Raw genomic sequence first — 20,165 nt, 5'->3', positions numbered from 1 at the left:
AGTCTTCTCAGGAATAAAGAAACTAGACTTGATGTGATGGGGGAATATGTAATTTAATGGGTGTAATGGGCCATAAGTCTGAAAAAAGGTCAACACAGCAAAGAAGAAATAGGGCAAATGGGGCTTCCTAAGATCTCCAGCAAGCGACCACTTTGAGGAAGAATGACCCGGAGAAGTGAACAACCTCAAGCTGAGACAGGAAGAAAGGGGACAGGGCACAACTGCTGAAGGAATGACACAGCCATTGAGGACAGGACAAACTGGTTAGAACCAAGATGGCAGAAGATTCGACTTCCAGTAGACCTTGAGCCTCATGGCACGCCCACAGGCACCATGACAGTTACCAGGCTGATGGTAAAAAGTCAAAAAGAGGGTGGAGGGCCCAGTTCCTGGAAACCCTAGCCCCTTCCCCAACATAGTTGGAATAACCCTCCTACTTGTTAGTGTATGAAATTACCGAGCCCATAAAAACTAACAACCCGGCACCTCGTGGTTGCTCTCTCTCTGTCCTTCTAACACGGGCTGCACTCTGTCTATGGAATGTGTAACTACTTTTACTTTAAACACTCCCACACCTCTCGGCCTCTCTCCCCCTCGCCTTTTGAGATGGCCCACATTCTGCTTACGGAGTGTGTATCACCTAAGCCGCTCTTCCCTCTGAGTGAGAACCACTCTGTCTATGGGGTGTGTATCTCTCTAAATAAACTCGCTTTCACTTTACCATGCCTTGCTCTTGAATTCTTTCCTGTGAGAGGCAAGAACCTATTCTCTGGCAACAAAGCTACTTACAGTATCTCCTGACCACGCATTCATTTTTAGATACAAAACAAAAAGAGGACTGGAAGATTTCTGATTCAATATGGCAGGAAAAATGATTTTTTAGAAAGGCCATAAGGCCAGAAAGAATGGAGGAGTAGATGACAGCAAATGAGAGATGGCCATGAAATTTTAAAAGTTGTAAAGCAGATGGCTGAGTGGTAACTCACTTGGCATGAAGCTAAAATTTGAGTATCTACAAGGATTCAGGGTCAGGTAGCGGTTGAAAGAAAAAGCCAATCTGAGCTGCAGAATCCCAGGAATGCTAGAAATTGTCAGCACCAAGTACTTCTGAAGGTTGAGTGGCAAAAGGCTGAAAAATAACCATAGCTGAGGGCAGGAGTAGTGTACTAAAAACAGAGGAATTAATTCAGAGTTATTACATCCCAAATAGTGATATCCTCCCAACCTGTTTCCTACTTGGCTCTGAGAACACAAGCAGCAACTCACTTCCCAGAGAAGAGAATGATCCCTGAGAAATACTACCATGCTTAGTAGTTAGTTTGTTACAGATACTAACATATGGAGGTCTCCAGTGAAACATCCAGACTTCCTCTTTGTCCAGCTCCATCAATGTACAGTTTCCACTAAACTAAGATTTTTAGTGTTTCACTCTTAGACAGACTACCATGAATTTCTATTTAAAGAAAACTTCTAACATGAAAGACAATAAGCATATGGAAAAAAAGGAACCCAGAGAAAACAGAAACAATGCAGAGAGAAGAAAACAAAACCTCACTATAAGTAATACCTTCAAGTGATAAAAGATATCACATCATCCAAGAAAGAATGGCCTGCTATACAGAAAAGAAGCAATCCAAGAATAAAGAGCTCTTTAAATTAAAATATAATAGAAAATGAATTAACAGAGAAGTTATAAGATAAAGCTGAAGAAATTTTACAGAATTTGAATAGACAGAAAAAGAAAGAAATGCAAAACACAAGAAAAAGGATAATAAAATCAGAGTATCAATCCAGAACATCCAAGATTGAATTATAAGAGTTCTAGTAAGAAAGACATGAAAATGGAGAGACGAAAACCATCAAAAAATAATTTAGATTTCCCAGAACAGAATAAGGGGCCAAGCTAGTGTCTAGCATCATGCCCTTGCTAAAGTATTACTGTAAAATTTCAGAACACTGGGTATATGGGGAAGATTTTTAAGTCTTCCAGAGAGAAAAAATAGCCCACAAATAAAGCTGCTCTCCCTTCTGAGTGAGATGGACCATACAGTGTCTATGGTATGTGTATCTCCCTGAAAAAAAAACTTGCTTTCACTTTACTTTGCTTCACTCTTGAACTCTTTCCTGTGAGAGGCAAGAACCTATTTTCTGGCAACAGTTGGAATTTCTAATCTACTATAACTGGTAGGTCAGAAGCATAGGTGATACCTGGACTTTCAATTGGCCTCTGAAGTGTGTGTGTGTGTGTGTGTCGGGGATAGGGGAGACCCCAGTCTTGTAGGACTGAGCCCTTAACCTGTGGGATCTGATGCTATCTCTGGGTAGATAGTGTCAAAATTGGGTTGAATTGTAGGACACCCAGCTGGTGTCCCAGAATTGCTTGGTGCTGTGGAAACCGCAACCCCCGCCCCCCTGCCCCCACCTTTGGAATTGGTATCAGAATCATTAGATGTGCTCCACCAAAATGAGGGAGTAAATTAAGACAGAAGATAAAGGATCAAGTAAAGGAATCAAACAGAGGAGAGACTATAATTCTCTTTCACCAGGGTGAGGGTAAAGGAAATCCCAGGACCACACAGCTAAGAAGTGGACCCAGAGAGCCACTGATTCAGATTGGAGAAAGAGGATGGAGGGCTCCAATATGGATACCTCAAACACAAAATGAAGCAGTAGATTACCACCAATGTCTGATGTACTCGAAGGGGAATGATGCTTTTGGGATGAATTAGAGAAAGCTATATAGAAAAAAAAATATAGGCCCAAAGTGATACAAGAATTAGCTCCAGAGAAAACAAGTTTTCCAAGAAAAGAAATTTAATAACTGTATGCTACCTCATTCACTTATGCATAATAGTTACATATTCATAACAAGAACACTGAATTCTGGTCTAGTCTTTTAAACGTTGGTATAACCGTAGCATAGGATGGGATAGATTAAGCATGTGTGTTTTGGAACTCAGTGTGAGAAAGGAAGGGGAGGTAAGGGTAAGAGAGTTAAATCCTCAGCCTCAGTAGTGAGAAATCAATAAATAATATCAAGTTAGGAAAACATTAGAAATAGTGTTGATTCAAAATAAGGAGATAAAGTCCAGAAAAAGATAGTTAAAGGAATCAAAAGTGGTTGACTCTTAAGTGTGTAACACGGATGCCAGAAGGGTGGGGAAAGAGATTGTTCATTTCTCTGCAAACCTTGAAGAACTATATGAATTTGTAGAATCACGTGATAAAACCTTTTTTAAAGTTATTGCTATACCTCTTCCATTTCCCCCTCAGATCTACTCTTTGCCCTGCCCCTCTCATTGAGTACCCTGGGAAGTTGACTCATGTGGACCACACGGACAGTCTTAGTTGGATTGGCTAAACAGTGAGAGAGAAGGACATAGTGTCGCAGCTCCAGTTGGGTGGTCCGTAAAGCTCTCTCTCCTCTTGCCCTCCACACCTAATGGCCGTAACAGCTCTACTTACCTATCCTTGAATGCTGCACTCTCCCTTATGATTTCCCTCCACTCTGCCCACATCTTTGGAAATAGTCTCTTCATTAGAATTCTCTCCAAACTACTTAATTTGAATATGTCATGTACTTCCTCCCAGGACCCTGACTAATCCAGAGCTTTAGCTACATCTGAATCTAGATTGACTAGAAAGTAGATGATAATATTTTCTTAATTTTTAATAACAGTAATAATTTATTATAATAACAACACAATGTAAATGTCACATACACATCTCTCTTCACTATAAATCTCTGGAATCATGGGGGTTTTAAGAGTAGTTACAGATTCACAGCAAATTTGAGAAGGCACAGAGATTTCCCATATTCCCCTGCCTTCCACACATGCTCAGCCTCCCCCATTATCAACACCCCCATGAGAGTAGTACATTGCTTACAACAGATGAAACTATATTTACATATGATAATCGCCCAAAGTCCATAGTTTACATCACAGTTCACTCCAGGTGTTGTATATTCTTTGAGTGTGGACAAATGTAAAATGACATGTATCCACCATTACAGTATCATACAGAGTATTCTCACTGCCCTAAAAATCCTCTGTGTTCCGCCTCTTCATCCCTCCCTCACCCCTGCCCCACCAACTCCTGGAAACCACTGATCTTTTTACTGTTTCCATAGTTTTGCCTTTTCAAGAATGTCACATAGCTGGAATCATATAGTTCATGTTGTTTTGAGGTCTTTTTTCCTAGTTATATACTCATAGAAAAATCAGAAAATAAAGAAATTAAGCACCATAATTCCACAAGCCTGAGTCAATCGATATTAATATTTTGGTGTGAAAATCTGCAGCAAATTAGGCATCCCTTCAAATGGATATTGTTTAGTGATGTTCAGTGTTTATAGAGAGGCAGTACAGGGGATCGGCAGAGCATCAGGATGGTTGCTTGTTACAGCCTCTCTTAATATTCCCAGTAATGCAAATCCACTCCCCAAATTCTACACTTTACTCAGCTCTACACTGAGTTCACCATCTTTACCTCCAAGTGTCTTTTCAAAGTATTCCTTCCAATCATGCACAATGCTGTGTGTAAGAGATGTTCTGGCAATATGGCTTTTTCCATCTTGGCAACATTTCCAATGATGTTTTAGTGCTCCAGTGAGGCAGTACAGGGGATCGGCAGAGCATCAGGATGGTTGCTTGTTACAGCCTCTCTTAATATTCCCAGTAATGCAAATCCACTCCCCAAATTCTACACTTTACTCAGCTCTACACTGAGTTCACCATCTTTACCTCCAAGTGTCTTTTCAAAGTATTCCTTCCAATCATGCACAATGCTGTGTGTAAGAGATGTTCTGGCAATATGGCTTTTTCCATCTTGGCAACATTTCCAATGATGTTTTAGTGCTCCAGTGATCTTTTACCCACCCACGCTTCTTAGCCACTGTTGCCCTGGGGTAATGTCCATGCCTTTTTTTCCACTTTAGCATCAAATTAAGCATGGTAACAGATCACTTCAGCGTTGTCAGCAGCAGAGAAGGTGAACTAAAACATGATCTGCAATTTTTCAGTTATCCTATAAAACTGTCAGCCTATCTTGTTTTACGGTCACCTCCGCCAAAGTTTCTTTGTGAAGTATTCACAAAGGGACATTAATTTTGATCCATATCTGAAGTAAGGGGAAAAAATCAAGTGTTTATACATAAATGCTTTCACTTCAGTGGGTGGAATGGACTATAGATTAATGAACCTCATCAACAGAACATACTCATCTCCCTGTGAGGGGGAAAAAAACTTGTGTAATCAGGGAGTCAAACTCACTGGTGTTTAACTTTATGCTGTTAAAATTGCTAAAAGCACAGGAGCAATGGTGACATCTTGTGTCAGGTTAAAAAGTAACAGGATCTTAATTCCTTGTGATGTCTACTGGGAGTACTTCAGATGAGCCCAGCTAACATTCATCTTTATCTGCTCCATTTAGTGGCTGATAAAATAATAAAACAGGGGCCTTGGTTTCTCAAGTACAAAGATGATATCTTCAGGAAAGACGGGGGAAACTCCAGCTGGCATTTCGCTCATCTAACTGCCACCTCAAGAATAGGGCAACCAGGAGTCCCAGTCTAGTTCTTCCACTCAGACATTACACCTTGCCAGGATATCCTAGTAAAACACATGGGCTGTGGGCCCATCTGCCATCAATCTGAAGCAGACAGAGGAGAGCTATGGAGCTCTGTAATGACTGCATTTAGTTATCTGACTGCCTGGAGCATTTTCTTCATCTCATTTCTTTGGCAAGCCTTGGAATGTCACATGACATGACTGGAACCTCTGGAGCCCAATAGATGGCACATTAAACACTGCTGGTAGCAGATGCCTGGGAAGCCAAATCTCTTTGTTTTCATGTGCTCTTCATGAGAGCAGTGGTTCTTAACTCTAGCCATACAAAATCACCGGGAGATCTTATAAAAATATCAATATCTGGATCCATTCCAGACCAATGAAATTAGAATTTCTGGGAGTTGAAGGCAGACATTTTTTAAAAGTCCCCCAAGGGTATACTAGCATGCAGCTCTCACTTGCCTCTTTTGCCCTGGGAAACCAGCCACCATATGGTGAGGAAGCCCAAGTCACATGGAGAGGCCATGTGCATCCTTGTGTTTAGAGATCTAGGCCTTAGGGCAAATCTCTGATTATTTTTTCTTAAAAAACAAACAATTAAAAAAAAACTTCGCAGAATTACCAAGTCAGAGAGTATCCTTTAACATATGCATATTGATTAAAAATCAATAAATTTTTAATAATTAAAATAATTTATTTTGAAAAACACATTGCCAAATAACTTTCCAGGAAGGTAGACCTTTCCCCAAAATAGTTCTCTGTCCTTACCATCTTGAATCCCTCTCCCCTCATTCTCCCTTAAACCCACTTCAATTACACCTTTGACCCCAACACTCCATAGAATCTGTTCTCCATGGAAAACAGCTCACTAACTATCTTCACACTCTTGACTTTATGACTGTCTTCTCTTACTCTGTCCTAGCAGCAACATTTGGCACAGTCTATAATTCCTCCTCCTTAATACCCACTTCTTCACCTGGTTTCCGGGATCCACCCTCTCTTGGTTTTCTTATCTCTCTGGTTAGACCTTCTCAGTCTCTTTGCTGAGTTCTTCTTCTTTTCCTGTAATGCTCCAGGGCTCAATTCTGGCTCTTTTTCCCTTCCCTATCTGTCACTCCATGTATGATCTCAGCTTGTCTCAAGGCTTTAAATTCTACGAAATGCCTTTATCATCTCCAAATATACTACCAGCCCATACTTCTATCCAAATTCCAGGCACTTTCATCTGACTGTATACTCAACAATTCCATGTGACAGACATCTCAAACTCAACATTTCCAAATCTTTTCTGCCAAAATCTTCTCTACCAGCAGCTGTCCCCTTCTCATGTAATGGCAACACGTGTCTTTCAATTGCTCAGGCAAAAAACCTAGACATATTCTCAAATCCCCTCATTTTCTGTCATGTCATATGTAATTCATCAAAAAATCCTGAATGCTTTACCTTAAAAGTATATCCACAATTGAATCTCCTCTGACACTTCACTGGTACCATCCTGGTCCAAGCACCTGGCCTTTTGCCTGGCTAACTATAATACCCTCCAACAGCTTTCCTTGCTTAAACTTGTCCTTGCCACCCACCCCCCGCCGCCCCTCACCATACACACTAGCAGCCAGAGGGATGAACCTCCTATAACATGTGAGAGGGAGCGGAATACATGAAACCAAAATATGCCACTCTGGCATGTGTATTATTTGGTTACAGCTTATGGTACAGTTGATGGGATATAAGCCTTGCCATTAGGTCTTGTATCTTTGGGGCTCCCACACATACGAAATTAAATTTTTCCTCTGTTAATCTGTATTATGTCAATTAAATTATCAGACCCAGCTAAAGAACCTAAAAGGGAAGGAGGAAAAATTTTCCATCCCTACACATGTCAGATCAAGATGCCTTCCCTGCTCAAAATTCTCCAGCAATTCCCCCTCTTCTCCCACATCCAGTGTCTCTTTTCCTGCTCCATATTTTTGTTTTTCTGTTGCTAGTATCACTTTCTAACACATTATATGGTTTGCTCATTTGTTGTGTCTTTTGTTTATTGTCTGTCTCTCCCCACTAGAATATAAGCTCCACGAGGGCAGGGATCTCTCTCTGTTTTCTTCACTCATGCATCCCAAGCACCCAGAAGAATGCCTAGAACAATGAGGGCACTCACTGCATGTTTGTTGAATGAATGAAGGCTATTACTCTTTACCTTGGGACCTCTGTGATCTATATGGCAGGATATCATAACTCCATTTATCTACCCCCTAGACGAAAGGCATGTAGACAAGGTTTGCCCACCTGGCCCTCCACTTCTTCATGTAGAGTGTATCATCCTCTAGTTTCTCTTCAGGCTGCTTAGGGACCCTCCACTCAGGCCCCCTTTCTCTCACGAGAGGCTCAGCCTCCAAGATTAGGCCTTGTTCCTCTGCTGCCCCCATTCTGTCAGTCCCCTTCCTTCCACCTGTGAATGTCAGCATGCAATCAGCAGGCAAGCTTCCAGTTAAACTAATTCATGAAGATCTTTGTGCTTGTTCCCTTCCCACAAGTCCCCTCTCTGAGCCTCCAGGCTCAGGATGAGCCTTAGCATTAGCTAAATTTGCTCTTATCCATTAGCTCTTCACCATCATTATGTTACTCCCAAGAACATTCATATTTCACAGATAATGCTCCAAAAGGCAATGCTTACTTGTTGACAAATTCATACGGTATCCCAAGCCTCCATTATTCATGATTCAGAACATGAAAAAAATATGATTTTAGCGATAAGAAAAGACAAAAAGAGGTAGTCCTTTCACTTATATATTCAATCATCAAATATTGATTAAGCAACTATTATGTACAGCCACTGTGCTAGGCATTGGGGACAGATTGGAGAACAAGACAGATCAGGTCACACTCCTTTTGGAGCGCCAGTCCAATACCTAGATTTAAATGCTTTATGTAACGGTTTTAACATTAATTAACTAATTAACATTAATTTACATTAAATAACTTAAAATTTTCTTCAGCAGAAAATGCATAATCTCAATTATTAGACACCGTGATTAGTTTTTGTTTCTTTGCCAGTCAAAGTACAAAGGAAGTTTACGCTACTAAAGAAAGACTGTTAAAATAACCCACAAGATCGGTTTGGGAAGAAAAAGCTGATATCCTAAGCAAAGCCAAAACATTATATTGCCTTCAGGTCAATGAAGGACCTCACTATTCCTCTGTTCTGAGCCAGAACCACCCACAGAAGGATTAGAAATTGCACAAGCCAAGAATGACCTCTTTCTAGTTCATCTGTATTGTTTTTTTAGGGTGAGATCCTGAGTCTCATTGGTCAGGCTGTGAGCCTCCTCAGTTCCTTATTTTATAATGTGATGACTGGGTCTTTCACATGTCTTACCTGACGTAACCAGTGAGCCAGCTTGTGAGGAAGATATTGCTATCTCCATCTTGCCAAGGAGGAAATGGCGGTTGGGAGAATAAAGTAATTTGCACAAAACTAAACCTGCTACAAGTGCTGGTGCCAGTATTTTAAAAACTCAATTCTGTCTGCCTCTTTAACTTATTTTATTTGCACTGTAACACAATGTCTCAGATTGCAAGTTTTGTGAGATCAAAATAAGTATCTTTCTAGTTCTGGTGTCAGAATGGAAGGGGCTCTTCTCTGTTCAAATAAGAAGAACCAAAAGAAGACTTAACTGGTTCTTGAAGTTAATAGCAGTAGAAATAGCATCAGTGACAACAGAGCATGGGCAAATCGTTTATTTTTTTTCCTGCATCTAAGATTCTTTAGGTGATAAATGGGAATAATAAACTAGAAAAAGCTCAAAGGAACACTATACAAATCAATCTAATGTTTTGACAAAAGAACACTAAAAATTCTTATATATCTCATGTATGTTAACAAGACTATTATAAAAAACTTGGAAATAATAAACAACCAAAATGTCCATAGACAGGACTATGGATAAATGAACTGTGGTGTGTTCACCAAATGGAATATACGAACAGTAGTAAAAATGAATGAATTTCTGCTACAGACAACAATATGGATGAATTGACAAATGTTAGAAACTTGGGAGAAAAAAACACTGCATATACTATGATGCCATTTTTATACAGCTCAGAAACTAGCAAAACTAAACAAACTGTTTAGGAATATATCTATATGTGGTAAAAATGTTTTGTTTTTAATGAACGGGAATGCAAAATCCAGAAGAGTAGTTATTTTTGTGGGAGAATTAGAGCACACATATTAATGTTCCAGCCCCTGTGTGTTTATATGTTAATATTCTTCACTACTTACATATATATGTTTATTATTATATACATAAAATATTATATAATTAAAAATTAAGATAAAAATATTTTTTCTCTCATGATACTGTGAAACAAATTCTTAAAAGACCTTAAGACCAATCTATTTTCCTTGAAAAGTTAAGAATTTGTAAGAATTGAGAAAGAGGGACCACGTGAAGTCTGAATTCTAGTGCCAAGGACTCACAATGAATTTCTCCAGCTAGCCTTGAGAGCAGCCCTTATCCACTGATACAGCAGTTTCCTGAAACCCAGGCTCATCCTTCCAACCCAGCTCCAAACACCTTAGAATTACTGAACTGGTTCACGTTAGCTGGCCAGCTCCCTTCCACCAGATAAGACCATTTGACATATTATGTAACCACTTTTGAGAGTTTATCTTCTTATTCACCACAACAAATCTTCAGTCTGGAACACTGGACAGCCATTTTTCAAACACTGGGAAAATAATGACTGTTAGCAACTTCCCATCATTCTTTGTGTCCTTGATGCTACCAGGAGAGAGTTCATGAGAGAACTTGGAAGTATTGGAAAAGTCTTTGGGGGCCTGGATTTATAATTGGAAGTTTTTCTTCTGAGTATAATTCCCTGTACTTTTATGGTCTGTTTTTAAGGAGAAATGAAACAACTTGGTTTTTAATCCCTCTTATCCTCATGTCAGAGGAGTCGGGGGAGCGGGGAGGAGGAAGGAGAAGTGGGGAGGGAGGAAGGGAAGAGGGGAAAGGGTACATTGGAAGAGAGAATGTGAAGTGGGGAGATGAAGGGGAAAGTGAAGAAGGAATGGAGAAGGAGAGGTATACAGAGGGGAAGGGGACATGGGGAGTAGGGAAGGGAAGTGGGGAGGAGAAAGGGAGGGAAGGAAGGGAGGACAAAGTGACTTAGTCTGAGGAACCACACCTCCATGTGCTATGCTAGATTATTTCCATATAGGTCCTGACAGCCTTGTGAGGTAAGCCAGGAAATTTGAGACCCAGTAAAGATAGAAGTCTTAAAGTGACAAAGTCAATAAGTGATGGGATTTAACTCCAAATCTTACTGACTCTGAAGCCAAACTATTTCTAAGTGCCCACCTCTGGGAACTGGAATTTCAGAACAAGGTAAAGCACCAAGGGGCAGAGGCCTGGAGCACAGCAACAAGATGGATACCCCAAATATGTGTACATCAGAAAGTTTCATCTCACTAAAAAGAAGAGAATTTGATCATTCTTGGACTAGTTTTGCTAGCAATATCATTGATCAGAAGGTAGACAAAAGAAATGGGACTGACACTTAAGAATAATTGGTTAAACGGAAGTGCAAAGAACCTTTGAAGAAAAAGATGATAGCATTATCTAAAAATCCAAAAGGCAAGGAAGCTATAACTGGATGCAGACTTTTAAGAAAACACATTTCTACTGATTCATAGAAAAGACAGAATCACGGAAAAGATAGTGTCAGGGGACTCAAATTCAAGCCAGAAGCTCTCAAAATAGACTTCTGGCTATTTAATAAGAATACTATAATACCACTTAAGTCCAAAGAGGAGAAAGAATTAAAGAAACAAATTTTGCTATGAGCTCAGGTGTTTAAAAGGTTAAGAAATGGCCACACAATCTCTCCCAAATCACCATGACTCTGGCGAGGATTTCCAGCATCAAGAACAAAATGATACTGTGAAGGAAAAACCGGGCTGGTCTAACAAGATAACTCACAAGTCTAGGAATGTGAAGAAGAGGCTGGGCTGGGCTGGGCTGGGCTAACAAGATAACTCACAAATCTAAGTATTGGAATACTGATCTGAGTTCTGCTAGACTAACTTGTAAATCTAAGTTAATTAGTGTTGGTCTGCTGTTCATGTTTTTTACTAGCCAGCTGGGTTTTCAAAGATACATATCTGGCTTTGGAATGTTGGTTTGCTGCCTCCCCGCCTCCACTTTTGTGATGATAATGCTGCTAAAGCTGTTCCATGCCTATTGGCCTAATACCCCAAGCTTGTACTTTACCCTGTAAAACCCCATGCGCATGTCTTGGAGGTGCTCAGAGCTTCGGAGCAGAAGCCCCTCTGAGCCCGCCGGCGTAATACATCTGAGTACTCCAACCCCCCAAGTGCTGCTTGTTTCTTGACTGGCCTGTCGTTTCCGTAACATTTCTGGAGGCCCCAGTGAGATACAACCATGCCGGCCCCTTGAGCCGCTGAACTGGGATTCCGGCAGCGAACGAGGTGGCGCCGCCCGACGGTATTCCGGGTTCTCCTTCGTGACGGCAACTTGGCCCCCCGGGTGGCTGGGCTACAACCAGAGCCAGACTCCATGGAGGGACGGACAGACTCACCAGGTGGCCGTCCGGACAAGGTCGGATCCCCCAGGAGGAATCAGGTCCTGTCCCATTGGACAGAAGAGGAGGCTGATCCCCTCCTACAGGCTCTCTGTCTGATGGTATTTCAGACGGGGAAATCAGGTCAGGTATCAGGTCCTGTCCCAGTGGACAGAAGAGCAGGCGGATCCCCTCCTACAGGAAACAGGATATTGGTATTGGTGGGAGGATCGTTGTTTGTGTGTGTGTGTGTGTGTGTGTGTGTGTGTGTGTGTGTGTGTGTGTGTGTGTGTGTGTGTGTGTGTGTGTGAGCGGCCTGTGAAGCATGCGATCAGGCTCGAGTTTGTAGCTCCACGGCATTCTGCTACGGAGTTCGAGTGAGTCCCAACCTGCGGTTCCGTGGTGACCTCATATGGCTCAGGGCGGCATCGGTTCCTCAGGGTCCCGATCGGAGTCAGCGGCTTATACTGACCTGCCAAAGCCAAGAGGCACCTTCATCCCCGCGAGGGGAGCGGCCAGGCGGACACAACGAAAACCCTCCTTGTCTTGTCTGAGACACCGGCACAGGGTGGCTACACTGGGAGGGAAAAGGACATAGATAGCCAATGAGTCAACGCCCCTGTGCTCTCGGAGGCTAGGATGCTATTTCTTTGAAAAAGTCTCCTACCTGATTCTGTCACAGAACTCCCAAGACTTATTGTTCCCCTACTGAACTGACCCAAGTAGTGCCCCTTTTGCCTAACCTCAGACCCCCAGGACTCAAGTATAGAAGACGAATTCCTTTAGGACCGGGCTCACCCGGCCTTGGAGGTCCCTTTTCTAGTCCATTTGCTTTACCATCCGCCATCAGTCCCACGCCCTTGATACGTTAGTTCAGGATATAGAGAGGATTTAATGAAGAAAGTCCCTGGAACTGCTTGAGGCCTTGAGCTCCAGAGACATCAGCTGTGACTGGAACCCAGACTCCCTGACCAAATTAGCCTTCAGACAACTCAGAGACCCAGCAAAAGAGCAGTCTCTCTGGGAACTCCGGTGTTTTGAGGAGTGAAGAAAGAAAAGCTATAAAGGCTACCTTCCCAAACATCTAAAGCAACAGATCTATTATCCTTAAACATCTAAAAAGAATGGGAGGCTCTAAGTCGAAACCCACCACTCTAGACTGCATGATTAAGAATTTCAAAAAGGGGTTCTCAGGAGACTGGAATTCGAATGACCCCTGGCAGGCTCCACACTTTATGTGAGCTTGAATGGCCGGCCTTTGGAGTCGGGTGGCCCTCAGGAGGAACTCTGGACCTAGCAACATTGCGAGCAGTCTATCAAATAATCACTAGAACCCCGGGCCACCCAGATCAATTCCCTTACATTGACTCCTGGCTGAATATCGCCCAGACTCTACCCCTATGGATTCAGTTCTGCTTAAAAGAATGGACCTGGACAATACAAGATATTAGCAGCTCAGCCGGTCCAGGCCAAAAAGGACAGATTAAAAAAAAAAGCCTATTTTCCAGGGAGACACAGAACAAGATATGCCTACCCCCTCCATATGCCCCCGGGGCACCAACACCTCCCCAACCTGAGGACCCAGAGGCAGAGCCCAGCCCCCAGCCTGAGCCATAGGAAGGAGAATCCACTCAGCACAAGCCAGGAAGCCAGCACCACCGGCCCTCCAAATGCTGCTGCGGGAGACACAAGGGCCACAACAAGTTGGGGAAAAAGGGACTGTTCAGTCCGGGCACCCCGTACTCTGCTACCAATCCTTTAGCACTACAGCCCTTCTCAATTGGCGCCATCATACTCCTTCCTACTCTGAAAAGCCGCCCAGCAACAGCAGCAGCAGCAGCCCCCACAGCCCTGGCACTGCCTCCACCTCGGCCGCCGCCTCCATGGCAACTATTGGGGAGCGCCGGCCCCTGCCCAGTCCCGAAGCGATGCTGGGACAGTCTTGGGGCTCTGTCGCAAAGTCGTGCGAATACTTGGTCTCTGTCCAGCCCACGATGATTTCTACTTGGTGGTATGTGACGACTGTAATCAGGCTGCCAAGCCGTAGGCTATGAGTGACCTCATACAGTCTATCTTCCATTCTCACCGGCCCACCTGGGAAGATGTCCGCCAGCTGCTTCTGACTCTTTTCAATACGGAGGAGAGGAGACACATTCTCGCTGAAGCACGAAAATGGCTGCAGGGCCGAGCCCCTGGGGACACAATGGATGTTGAGGGGAGGGCCATGACACATGCCCCTGACACCAGACCAGATTGGGACTTTAACACCCAAGAAGGAAGAGAAGTGCTGCGTGAGTACCGGGAGGCCATCCTACAAGGGCTAAGAGCGGGAGCCAAGAAGCCAACTAACATGTCTAAAACTGACCACGGTGACCCAGAGGCCAGACGGAACCCCACTGACTTCTATGAGAGACTATGTGAAGCATTCCGAGTCTACACTCCTTTTGATCCTGAGGCCCAAGAAAACCAGCAGATGGTCAACGCTGCCTTCGTAGCCCAATCATACCCAGATATACGCCGGAAACTCCAAAAACTGGATGGATTCGCAGGGATGAACGCTACATAGCTGCTGGAAGTAGCAAACAAAGTTTTTGTAAACCGAGAACGGGAAGCCCAACGAGAAGCAAACCAGCGAATGAAGCAGAAAACCGCACTCCTTGCAGCAGCCCTGGGGAAAACAAGCTTCAGCCAGAATCCTGCACCACCCCGGAAGAGGGGACCCCAACCATGGATGCCCCTGGGCCGAGACCAGTGCGCATACTGCCGGGAGACAGGACACTGGAAGAACGAGTGCCCAGAAAGGATGGAAAGAGAGCACCCCCAAAAGGCCTACTTATCAGCTGGAGCCACCAGCCAGTAATCACATCGGACTGGCTGGGGTCGACTCAGAATAGGAGAGACCAGGCTCCCTGACCCTGGGCCCCCGGGAGCCCAAGGTCAAGATGTTTATAGGGGGCCAACCAATGACTTTTATGGTAGACGCAGGAGCAGAGTATTCTGTGGTGACCCAACCTGTAGCCCCCTGACCAAGAAAAAGGCGACTATTATAGGGGCTACTGGGGACTCAACTGCCCGCCTCTGCCAACCACGATCCTGTCAAGTAGGGGGCCATCTAGTGACACATGCCGTTATTCACTGTAAGGGGCCATATTTAGTGGCATTAACTACCCCTACAGCTGTTAAAGTTGCAGGAATCATCCCTTGGATCCACCACTCCAGGGTCAAGAGAGCGACTGCACCTCAGACAGAGGGTCCCTGGAAAATTGAGAGTGTCCCGGGAGACCCGCTCAAGATCAAGATCAAGAGGGACCAGAAAAGGATCGATGAGCCCTGCTCTAGCCACACCCGGAGGCTGGCTAGTCAACACACGGCCGAAGCTTGAGGAAAGCTCAACGTAGCTGTTAAATGTATTAATTTTGTGCTCCCTTGCCTCTTTCCTTGTTTGCTATACTAGTCTGCGTACTAGCAGTGGGGCTAACTAGCGCCGCCCCACCTGACTGGAACATAGGCCATAGAATCCTAGTACCTATTTTATATCTTGTTATAATTAGTGCCATCACTGCAGCATCATGTCTAAGATAATCATAAGGCTGATGTTACTGACGCTAATGCCCTCACTCTCCTTGGCTGTACAATGCACCTGCACGGAACCGGGTGACAAGTGGTCCATGTACCGGCCTGTATTTTCAGCTTATAGGTGAATTCAGCCACGATCTCCAATGAATAGCAGAAACCCTGGGAACTCTGCAAAATCAGATTGACTCTCTGGCTGAGGTGATCTTACAAAACAGGAGGGGTCTGGACCTACTCACGGCCAAAGAGGGGGGACCATGCCTCTTCCTAAATGAAGAGTGCTGTTTTTATGCCAATCAATCAGGAATTGTCAGAGGGATGATTCAAGAGTTACAAGACTGAGTGGAAAAGAGAAAACATATTTTAGATAAGAGCCCATGGACAGGCCCCTGGGGCTGGACCTCCTGGCTGGCACCGTTCATAGGTCCCTTACTCCTGACTTTTGCAGTTCTGCTATTTGGGCCCTGTGTCCTAAACTTCCTGACCCGCTTTGTCAGTGAGTGGATAGAGGCTATAAAACTTGAGATGTTAGCCTCCAATTATGAGCCCCTGCAACAGATAAGTAATGAAGCTTACTCCAACTGGAGTTGTGAAAGCATCAAGAGGGGGGAATGTGAAGGAAAAACCGGGCTGGTCTAACAAGATAACTCACAAGTCTAGGAATGTGAAGGAGAGGCTGGGCTGGGCTAACAAGATAACTCACAAATCTAAGTATTGGAATGCTGATCTGAGTTCTGCTAGACTAACTTGTAAATCTAGGTTAATTAGTGTTGGTCTGCTGTTCATGTTTTTTACTAGCCAGCTGGGTTTTCAAAGATACATATCTGGCTTTGGAATGTTGGTTTGCTGCCTCCCTGCCTCCACTTTTGTGATGATAATGCTGCTAAAGCTGTTCCATGCCTATTGGCCTAATACCCCAAGCTTGTACTTTACCCTATAAAACCTCATGCGCACGTCTTGGAGGTGCTCAGAGCTTCGGAGCAGAAGCCCCTCTGAGCCCGCCGGCATAATACATCTGAGGACTCCAACCCTCCGAGTGGTGCTTGTTTCTTGACTGGCCTGTTGTTTCCGTAACAATACATGCACCCTAGTGTTCACAGCAGCATTATTTTCCATAGCCAAGACACGGAAACAACCTGTCCGTCGACAGATGACTGGATAAAGGAGTTGTGGTATATTTACACAATGGAATACTACTCAGTGATAAAAAAGAATACAATAATGCCATTTGCAGCAATACAGATAGACCTGGAGATCGTCATTCTAAATGAAGTAAGCCAGAAAAAGAAAGAAAAATACCATATGATCTCACTTATATATGGAATCTAAAAAAAAAAAAGACAAATTAACTTGTTTACAAAAGAGAAACAGACTTACAGACATAGAAAACAAACTTATGGTTACCAGGGTGGGAAGGGATAAATTGGGAGTTTGAGATTTGCAGATACTATTAGATATAAAATAGATAACAAGGTCCTACTGTATAGCACAGGGAACTACAGTCAATATCTTGTAGTAACCTATAATGAAAAAGAATATGAAAAGGAATACATATATGTATATGTATGACTGAACTATTATGCTGTACACCAGAAATTGACATAGTATTGTAAACTGACTATACTTCAATTAAAAAAAAAAAAAAAAGAACAAAGTGAAGGTAGCATAGACCCTGCAGTCAAAGTTCCAAACTGGAGGGCAGAACAGCTCTCTTGTTTCCTTCCTGTGCTCGCCACTAGAGTCCCTCAGTCATAGTTTGAAAGATCCCCATGGCAGTTATGGAGGGGTCCGGGAGAAAGAAATGGGAGATGGCTGCTCACTAGCCACTGGTGTCCAGATCTTAAGTCAAAAGAGAAAAGGGAGTTCTTGACCTTTCTACATGATCCATCCTGGATTCCCAAAGCAGGCAAGCAGTTAGGGATATAGAATATGCTAGGAATATTCTACATACGCTTTTACCATCCGGGGTCCTGCTAGGAAACAGATGGCAGGGGAGCAGAATAGGCTACCCCAAAATGTGCCACTTTGGCATGTGAATTATTTTGAGCTTCAGGCAACCAAGACCCAACAGATTCAAGGAAAACTTTTATCTCTCCCTTGACTACCTAAAAGAATTCAGATAGGGGGCCTGGCCCAGAAAGAGCGCTATTCCCAGAAATAACTTTTTATCTGAAAGACCTATCTGTATGGCAAGGCAAACATCTGATTACCAAACATCTGCTCTTCTTATCATCCTGTGAATCACCCTTCTGCCCTCTGAAGCATCAGGTGCCTATCCCATTCCTTAGCTCAGGATGAGATGTAAGCCTCAACTGCTCGACTTACCCTTGGTGCTCCCTTATGTACAAAATTAATTTTGTTTTTCTCCTGTTAATCTGTCATATGTTAATTTGATTCTTAGACCAGCCAAAGAATCTAGAAGGGAATGAGGGAAAATTTTCCACCCCTACAGCCCACTCTCCTGGGGTAAGTGAGAAGGGGTTAATGAAGAACACTTCAAGGCAAGGTTAAGATAAACCAACAGGAAATGGTACAGTATCATGGGGTGACCTGAGAACTGAGTTCTGGGAGAGGGGTGCCCAGGCACAAAAGCCATCATCAATACAAGAATGCAGCCAATGAAAATCCACAAAAAGGGAGGGTGGCAGTCAGAATGTCATCCATCTCTCTCTACTGCCCACCTCCAATGTCCTGCTTGTGCTTCCCATCACCAGAAGGTTAATAAGCCCAGTGATGTGGGCCACAGAGCAAGGCAAAGAAGGATGTGGAGTAAACCCAGAAGGAAAGAGTAACCAATGGAATCATTCAAAAATTATGAGTATATGCAGAGATCCATCTAAAGGAGATCCATTACAATGTTGATTGTAAAAGCAAAAATATGGAAATGACCTAAATGTTAGAGGGAAAAAAATTATGTTACCCACATGAGGGCAGAGACAGTCTTGCCCATTTTTATACATGAACTGCAGCGACTGGAATAACACCTCGCATAGAAAATATTCCTTAAACATTAAAAATGCTAGTGTGGGGGTATGTTTATGGACATAGAGAGATGCTCATAATTCAGTTAAAACAACAGGTTTAAAACAGGTTTTAAAAAATAATGTGGTAATGATCCCATTTTGTTTGATAGCTAGCTACATAGAGGATGCAGGTTTGGAAAAACATACATGGAGATGGTTAGAGTAATTAATGATGCTCTGAGGGAGACTGTTTTGTTCTGTTTGATTTGTTTTTATACTTCATATTCTGATTTTGCTGTAATGAAAACAAATTGCTTTTATAATAAAAAAAATACAGCTTTTTTCAGTTTTATTTATAAAACAGTGTTCATTTTCCTGGTGTTTTCCTTTCCCTTCCCTGTGTCATCTCTTGCTCTATAACCTTGAGAGTAGCAGCAGATGGCTGGGCAAGCATGCGGATTGAGGGGAAGGGAGGGAATCCCACCATATGGAAGTCATGACTCACAGCTTTCACAGCTTGTGGAGCACCGGGGACCAAAATACAGAAGAGTGGTGGGGCTTAGGAAAACCTCCTGTTCCCAAGGCTTAAATTCTAGGAAGCTGAAGAGAACTGAAAAGTATTTTCAAGCTGCATTGGAAGCAAGATGAACAAGCAGGGAAGAGCATTGCTGTTAAGGAAAGTTGTCACATTACCAGATAGCAGGGAGAAGAAGCAGTCAACTCCAACTTTGCTTTAATGTCAAGCATAAATAGGCTTTATCCTCCTTTTCTCTTTCTTAGCCATCATCATCATCATCATCATCACCCCCATTATCCTTGTATCCTCCTCCAAAATCACTACCGTTATCATCATCTCCATTCTGGACAGTAAACTTTCTAAGAGTGGTAAAATATGCCTTAAACTTGTATATACACTGGAACATTTAGCATATAAGATTCTACACAGGATAAACATAAATTGAAATGACAAAGATGAAGGCACTCATCACGTAAGCAGAAACATGAGGTTGGTAGGAAGAGTTGGTAGACTACATGAAAATTTTATAAACTTTTTTGAGCCAGCATCACAAAGGGCCAGAACTTTTTAATCATGTATGCCTCCCCAGTATTTATGTGTTTATTTATAAATTTTATACGTTTGACTACTATAGTACAATGTCATAAACATTATAAAGTACACATAAAATAAACATTTTAATGAAAAAGGTAATATTTGTTTTCCACATCTGAATGGATCATTTTGGGGTTTACATACCCTGCATGGGAAACCACTGTCCTAGACGACAGAATCAGAAGTTTTTGAAATAAATCTATAATAGGGGCTGTAATCAACAATAGGAGATTAAATATAGATAAAGATCAAATATTACATCTGAATTCCCAAACTGAGCCCAAGTTGAGGAATTTAATATGCAAGTCCACACTTGTAATACTAACACATCACCACCAGGTGACTTCTAGCTCTAGTAATTTAATA

At 42.9% G+C, this 20,165-nt stretch overlaps 1 long non-coding RNA gene across 1 annotated transcript; it reads right to left on the bottom strand.

Moving 5' to 3' along the window:
- Positions 1–644: 644 nt before the first annotated feature.
- Positions 645–19,561, bottom strand: LOC116662173. Its single transcript, XR_004318179.1, has 3 exons — positions 19,494–19,561; positions 11,451–11,455; positions 645–655 (listed from the first exon to the last, which is right to left on the bottom strand). It is a non-coding gene; the product is annotated as an uncharacterized LOC116662173 (long non-coding RNA).
- Positions 19,562–20,165: the final 604 nt, after the last annotated feature.

The sequence above is a fragment of the Camelus ferus genome, chromosome X (assembly GCF_009834535.1).
Source record: "Camelus ferus isolate YT-003-E chromosome X, BCGSAC_Cfer_1.0, whole genome shotgun sequence".
NCBI lineage: Eukaryota > Metazoa > Chordata > Mammalia > Artiodactyla > Camelidae > Camelus > Camelus ferus.
This window is presented reverse-complemented; position numbering and strand designations above follow the sequence as displayed.